This window comes from Betta splendens, chromosome 14 (assembly GCF_900634795.4).
Source record: "Betta splendens chromosome 14, fBetSpl5.4, whole genome shotgun sequence".
In the NCBI taxonomy this organism is placed as follows: Eukaryota; Metazoa; Chordata; class Actinopteri; order Anabantiformes; family Osphronemidae; genus Betta; species Betta splendens.
Genome location: NC_040894.2, coordinates 13342846 through 13350305, shown reverse-complemented (window position 1 = coordinate 13350305; position 7460 = coordinate 13342846). Strand labels below are relative to the sequence as shown.

At 43.2% G+C, this 7460-nt stretch overlaps 1 long non-coding RNA gene across 1 annotated transcript; it reads right to left on the bottom strand.

Moving 5' to 3' along the window:
• Nucleotides 1-473: 473 nt before the first annotated feature.
• Nucleotides 474-4659, bottom strand: LOC129605095 (uncharacterized). The gene is made up of 3 exons (XR_008696608.1): nucleotides 1983-4659; nucleotides 1660-1759; nucleotides 474-1544 (listed from the first exon to the last, which is right to left on the bottom strand). It is a non-coding gene; the product is annotated as an uncharacterized LOC129605095 (long non-coding RNA).
• Nucleotides 4660-7460: the final 2801 nt, after the last annotated feature.

Here is a 7460-nt window from a genome sequence, read left to right as displayed (position 1 = left end):
ATATGTTCATGCAATATGCAAATGCTCTTGGGCGTTTTATTGTGAAAGTCCGGCGACTGGCCCCGCCCCCGGTTTCCCTTTTACGTATTTCGTTTTGAAAGTGGAGAAAAGGAGAATGAGTAAATCAGTATATCGCAAATGTGTTTTACCGATTTACGGAAACGAAACACAGCATGAAAAGACGTTATTCAATTTTCATTTTACACATGAATAATGAATTGCACTTCATGCACGGACCGAATTTATAGTGTCATGGTTTTGCAACGTGGTAATTTCAGTCAGCCACAAATGTAAGTGAATGCAGCATTAAATGCGCTCGGTGGAAACTCCCTCTCTTTGAGTGCTACATCGGAGAGCCTCTGTCCGGCTGTAGCTGTCAGGCCGTGGCCGGTGGTAGACACATGCCTAAAGAAATAACACAGAGGCTTAATAATTTGAATTAAACAATTCCTTTATTCATTTTTGGAACTAGAGTCTTCATGACATCAGCAGCGCTGCTGCTGTCTTCTACAATATCGTAGAGCAAATATGTAGGATCGTTTTTACACAGCTCTTCATGTTTACATGTTTTGATTGACAGATAATAAATCTAATGCGGGGGGTTGGTAGGAGTTTGATGTATTTTTCAACTGAGCTTTCAATTAAGGTGAGAATACCTTATCAAAAGAATGCACCTGTCCATGGGTGAAGGAACATGATAAACTTGAAACATTTCACCACATACAGTTGGGTAACAAAATCGCGGGATGAACTCACCGCAAATAAATAAAAGTACGACTGAAGCGACTGATTAGGAGTATCTTGGGCTAACCAAAATGCCAGACTCACAATACATAATGTTGCTACTGTTGACACAGCCAACATGTACATCCTGCGTTGACCTCCATCATCTTTCAGTGAAAAATGTAAACTAACTGTAGCTGTAGATAAAGTAATTGCAAGCAAAACATCTTAGGATATATTGTTGTGCAATTTTCTAATTGAAAAAAAGTGTGTAAAATCACATAAAAACATACATGTATACAGTTAATAAAGTTATAATCAAAGTAACTGTATAGACGCATTGATTGTTCGTTTGAGTCTTTCAAGTTGTAATCAGCTGACAGCAGAGACACTTGGGATTTGTTATCACCACTAGGTTTCCCTCCCAATGTCGCCTGAGTCACTGTCACTCCTGTGATGCAAAGGATACACGTTGTCTCATGTAGGCAACTCAAAGCTTCTCTTGTGTGTTATCTCAGGAACATGTCTGTAGATGTATGGTTTGACAGCGTGAACCGGTACAGCCCTAGGCGGCGCTTGGCTGTGTGTGCACAGTAAGGGTCGTCCTTCTCAAGTCTCCTCACTTCTGGAGGTTTCTCCGTGCAATGTAGATAGTGTTATAACCCGTACGAAACTGAACCAAAGTAGAACCCAAATGCAGAAACCAGTGAAGCATGTTCACACGTATTGAAGGCCACCAATAGCGCTGCAATATTAATGACACAGTCCTGGAGACGACCAAGATGACATGCCAGCTCAGAGTCGCGCCCCCACCAAACCACCTGCAAACGCAGACAGAAAGAAACAAACGTGAGTAATGCACCCAGGAGGAATAGGTGAGGTGTGTTTAAAGTCCTTCACCCTTCTCTCCAGGTCCCAGAAGAGGGTGCTACTGACCACTGGTCTCAGCATGTTTTCCTCCTCCTGTGTACTGGAATCACTTTCCCACTCAAATTGCCTAGAGAGAGCATCAGGGTTGACGTTTTGCAGTCCTCCCCTGTAAGACAGGGTAAAATTAAGTCTGGCAAAAAACAGTGACCATCTAAATTGCTCAGCATTGAGTTTCTTTGAAGTTTCGAAGTCCAAGTTCCTGTGATCAGTCCACCCAGGAAAGGTTGTTAGACAACTTGACCGCCAAAAGTTCCCGATTCCCGATTCGAAGCAGCTGCTTAAGCTCAGTCAGCAGGACAGGAAGCAGAAATGATTCGTTCACGACTCACTTAACTGAGCGTCCTTCCTCAGGTATTCGGTCTTTTGTCATGTGACAGCCAAGCCGCTCAGGCTCTGTAGCAAGCAGCAAGCACTCCAGTTTGTTCCTGATTCGTCCTTTGTTCTTTTGTTCTTCTGTTACGTGACAGCTGTAGATCAGCTATGGGGCTGTGTGGACTGAGAAACAAGTAAATGAATGATGTCTAACATTTAACATTCATATTTCCAACTAAGCCAGTCTAACTTTCATTTCCTGTTTTCCCCGCGAGCTACAAACGTGGCTATGCGGCGCTAATTAAAATATTGTGGGCTATCAATTCAATTTTCAATTTCATTTTTATTTTACTTATATAGCACCAAATCACAACATAGTTATCTCAAGGCACTTTACAAAGTAAGGTTTAGGACCTTACACAACTAAACCCAATAGATCCCACATACAGCAACCCTTTAGTTTGACAGCAACAGTGGAGAGGAAAAACTCCCTCTCTAATGAGGAAGAAACCTCCAGCAAAACCAGGCTGGATGTGGGCGGCCATCTGCCCTGATCGGTTGGGGTGAGGAATAGAGAGAGAGAGAAAAGCACAGCAACAACAACAAACAACAACAGAGCACAGGCAGGATGGTTGGACCAGGGACTGGTGTAATGGAACAGTCGTCATGTGCTGGTTAGGTGCAATACTGAACTGAACATTCTTACACCAGCAATTAATCTCTTGCGCCCTGTCGTACATCAAGTCTAAACATCTGATGTTCCATTTGACTGACTAATAATTCATGATATATGTTTGTCTTTTACACCCGGACTCTGGCCCCTTCCTATCTGACTCCCCACCAGACCCAAGGCTGTTAAAGCGAATGCATCTTGTCTTGGAAGCTCGGTGTTCCTTCCTTTGGATAACAAGACATGACGATGCAGAAGTGAGAAAGCAAACATTCACACTCACAGCGAGATAAGGTGTCAAAAACAATTCCATTGCTGCAGAGAGACATTCCACCAGAGCCAGAGAAAGGGGTTAAAAGGCAAAGACAACTTGAGGATCGTGGGCTCTTTGCATCACACCTTCGTGGTGTGTGCACTGATCTCCCCAGCTGGTTTTTGGTTTGTTGATGTGCACGATCAACATCCATGCTTTTTATTTGCTTTCCCCATTATTTTTATTTTCTGTATTATTTCAATAAATCGCACAAAAGGACAACTCTCTCATCTGCTTCTTTATGGAAAATTTCCACCACAGAAATTGGCGTCTACAAACAGGATCCGCTGCAGGTCGTCTGGACGGTGTGACCAGGGACGATAGTCCTGAGGACTAGGGTCGCTCAGCCTCCAAACCTCTACAGACATTCAGAGCTGGGAGGACTGCTCACCCGTCTAGATCGCCTCTGACGAGATCCAACGATCTCAAAATCCAACCTCTACTCGGCCCGGTGGAAGAGATTCCGTTTTGTTGCGACTTATTGAAGAAAAGAAAAAAACGAGTTTGAATTTGGTTTCAGGTATTCGGGTTTACTTGGCTCTGATCATTTGGTTTAGGGAAAGTAAGGTAAATAACAATTAATTCTAAAGCATCCCCTACTAGACTAAAACATAAAAGAAAACATGATTAGGACTAGAGATAATAATGTTTCTAAAAAGACTATTTGACTGAAAACATCCAAAATATAATATTAGGAACAAAAATTTAAATTTTTTAATTTAATATTTTGGTAAAATTAATTAGGTCAAAGTCTGCCCTGGTGGCTGAGACGGTGGTTGCTAAGGGTTGGCTCGTGGAACCGAGCTTTTCGTCTGTACTGAGGATACAGACCAGTGTGCAGATCTGAGCGCAGTCCAACAGGAGTGGACAAGAAATAAAAGACGGCTTCTGACAGACGGAGCACGTTTGCAGGGGGAAGTGTTTGAGATACAAGGGACCCGGGTCTTGGAGGGGCCTGACGATGAGGGAGCACTTCAGAGAACTCTGTCGCTGATCTGAGCGGTTCCCTTTCTACGGAGACGTCCGTGGAAGAGAAATTTCACAAAAAGGTTCCGGCCGGAACACATAAAAGTCTAAGGCAGTAAACCGCCGGGACTCTGAAAGATGGGTTCGGGGCGATCTAAGTCTCCACCACCAGACTGCAGCATTACAAAAGTAGAAGTGAGTGAGGAGCTCGGCCACTACGCCCATCCAATGAGCAGAGGAAAGAATCCTAGCAGCCAGGGAGACCATGCACCTTCAGTTTCAGGAGGGCAGGTGTTGCAACCCAAGCCGCCCACACAGAACCCCCCAGACAGAGCTGCAGCAGCCACAGAGACAGCACCCGAGGTCAGAGTGGGCCACCGTGGGTCAACGCTGTCCGCCCCATGAGAACCAGGGGCAAACACTCCCCCCAGTCGGAGGGCTGGCCTGAGAGAATGGAGCCCGAGGACCCACGGTTCGTAGGGAGCCCGCTAGGAGATGCCCCCGTGCCCAGAGTGGGGCCCACCCCCAGTCCACCTCCCCTGCATGAGCAGAAAAACATCAGCCTGACCTCATCCCCTGGCACCACACCGGGCCCGCAGCACAAGGCCAGCAATTGGTGGGGGTCAGCAGAACCCAGGCAGTGGATCCACGTACCCTGGGCGGAAAACGGGATCCCCCACACTCCAACCGCACCACACGCTACACACTTACAGACACAGGCGCGCACACACACCCATATGTACATCAACACACACTGCCACAAACTCTCTGACAACGAACTAGTCAATTATACATGAACCCATGCACTCTCAGATACATTCTCGCACCCACACCATTCGCCTGATCTCATTTGTGGTGAGGAACCCGGGAGAAGCAGGGGGCAGTGGAAAAGGCACCCAGAACCCTGCAACCCAGCTTGAACGTGAGTGTGTGGAACTAAAGTGCACTGAAAGTGGGGGACACCTCCAGGAGCAGGATCGCTGGCTGCTGGTGTGACCTCCGGACAGTGCCCCCCCACCCTAAATGTTTTTTGTGCAGTTGCAGTTGTGCTTATATTAACAGATTTGATAAACATCCAGTTCACTTGACCACTGTCTGAACCTCTGTCTGAACCTCTCTGAGACCAGTAAAACCAGTAAAATGCTGTTTACACTGTTTACAAAAAGTGATTTATGCCAATATATTTTGACAAGAAGCCTATTTCTGCCTCATTTTAAGTCAGTTGAGCTCTCCTTGTTAATATTGACAAATTCAAATTAACTTGATAGCTGTTTGTACCTGTCTGAGACCAGTACAACCAGTAAGATGCTCGTTTTACATTGCCAAAAAATAATTCATGCCAATATCTTTTGACAAGAAGCCTATTTCTGCCTCATTTTAAGTCAGTAGAGCTCTCCTTATTAATATTAAACAGATTTAAGTTAACTTGACCTCTATCTGTACCTGTCAGAGGCCAGTAGAACCAGTAAGATGCTGTCTTCACATTGCCAAAAAGTGATTCAACTCTCTTTGTTTTGATGAGACACTTATTTCTGCCTCATTTTAACTTTAGATGTGTTCTATTGGATCAAACCGAAGATTTAGTTAACATCCAGTCCATCTGATCACTTCTTGTACCAGTCTGAAATTAGTAGAACCAAGAAAAGGCTTGTTGACCACCAGTCATGTGGCCAAAAAGTGATTCTAGCTCACAGGTGCAGACTGTGGTCAAGTGAACTTAAATCTGTTAATATAATCAAAAAGAGCTCTGTGAACTTAAAATGACACAGAAATAAGCTTATGTCAAAAGATATTGGCATGAATCACATTTTGGCAACGGAAACAGCTTCTTACTGGTTGTACTGGTCTCAGAGAGGTACAGAAAGTGGTGAAGTGAACTGGATGTTTATTAAATCTGTTAATATAACCAAGAAGAGATTGATGAAGTTAAAATGAGGAAGAAATAGGCTTTTTATTAAAATATATTGGCATAAATCACTTTTTTGGCAATATGGAAACAGCATTTTACTGGTTGTACTGGTCTCAGAGAGGTAATGACAGGGGTCAAGTGAGCTGGATGTTCATTAAACCTGTTAATTTAACCAAGAAGAGTTTGATGAAAACGAGGAAGAAATAGGCTTCTTGTCAAAAGATATTGGATGTAATCACTTTTTGGCAACGTGAAGACAGCATCTTACTGGTTTAACTGGTCTCAAACAGGTGTAGACAGTGTTCAAGTAAGCTGGATGCTCATTAAATGTCTTACTGTTAACAATGAGAACTCCACTGACTTAAAATGAGGCAGTAATAAGCTTCTTGTTAAAAGATATTGGTGGTAATCACTTTTTGGTAACATGGAAAAAGCTTCTTACTGGTTGTACTGGTCTTAGACAGTTACAGACAGCGGTCAAGTGAGCTGGATGCTCATTAAACCTGTAAATATAACCAAGAAGAGTTTGATAAAGATAAAAATGAGGCAGAAATAAGCTTCTTATCAAACGATATTGGCTGTAATCACTTTTTGGCAATGAGAACACAGCATCTTACTGGTTCAACTGGTCTCAGGTGTAGAAAGTGATAAGATGTACTGGATGCTCATTAAATCTATTATTATAATCCAGCAGAGCTCCATGAACTTAAAATAAGGGAGAAAGAAGCTTTCAGTAAACAGATACTGGCCTTAATCACTTTGTGGCAACATAAAACCAGCATGCTACTGGTTCTACTGGTCTTGGTGTATTACATCTGTAAATATAATATATGTGTATATATATACAAAGCAGAGCTCAGTGTATTTAAAATAAGGCAGAATTAAGCTTCTGACCAAAAGTTTTGGCTCTAATAATTACGTTTTGGCACCATGAAAGCATCTTACTGGTTTAACTGATCCCATACAGGAAGTTAAAAGTGGTGAAACAACTCGGTGGTCACTCGTGCAGTTTTAATCAGACCCAAAATGTAAAGAACAAACATGTTGCAGCAATATTGGGTCGTAGATCTGAGTCCTAGCTTCATGTCATAGAGTTAAACAGTCACGATCTACGATCGCTGTAAAGAGAATTGCGACGATTATTGCCGTCGTCTACTCAAAATCTAAAAGACGTTGCGTCACTACGTCCACTAGAAAACGTGAAGCGGATAATATTTACAATTTATGGCCGTTTGAAACCTAAATAAGCATCTGTAGTCCTACACAAACCGAGCTAAACGCCTTAACGAGGCGGTGCGCGCTCCCGCGTGCGGAAATCAATTTCTGGCAGTCACTTTTTGGCACGACAGCGGTGCCAATGAGCCTGTACAACTCCTTCCTCTGTAAGGGCTGATCTTCATCCGGGCAATAACATGTATAATAAAACTTGTAACTAGTAATTAGGTGTGAGTGTGCGTAGACGTAAGTGAGTAGCTAACGCTTTAAAACCATACGTGGTAATATTTTTGAGTAATGATCATTCAAACTACGAGAATATAAAATGTTGACGTCGTCAAGACTTTTGAGCAATAGGAGGCGACACGTTTTCTTTTCTCACTAAGGACACGTCAGAAACTACAGAAGCTAGGTAGGGCAAT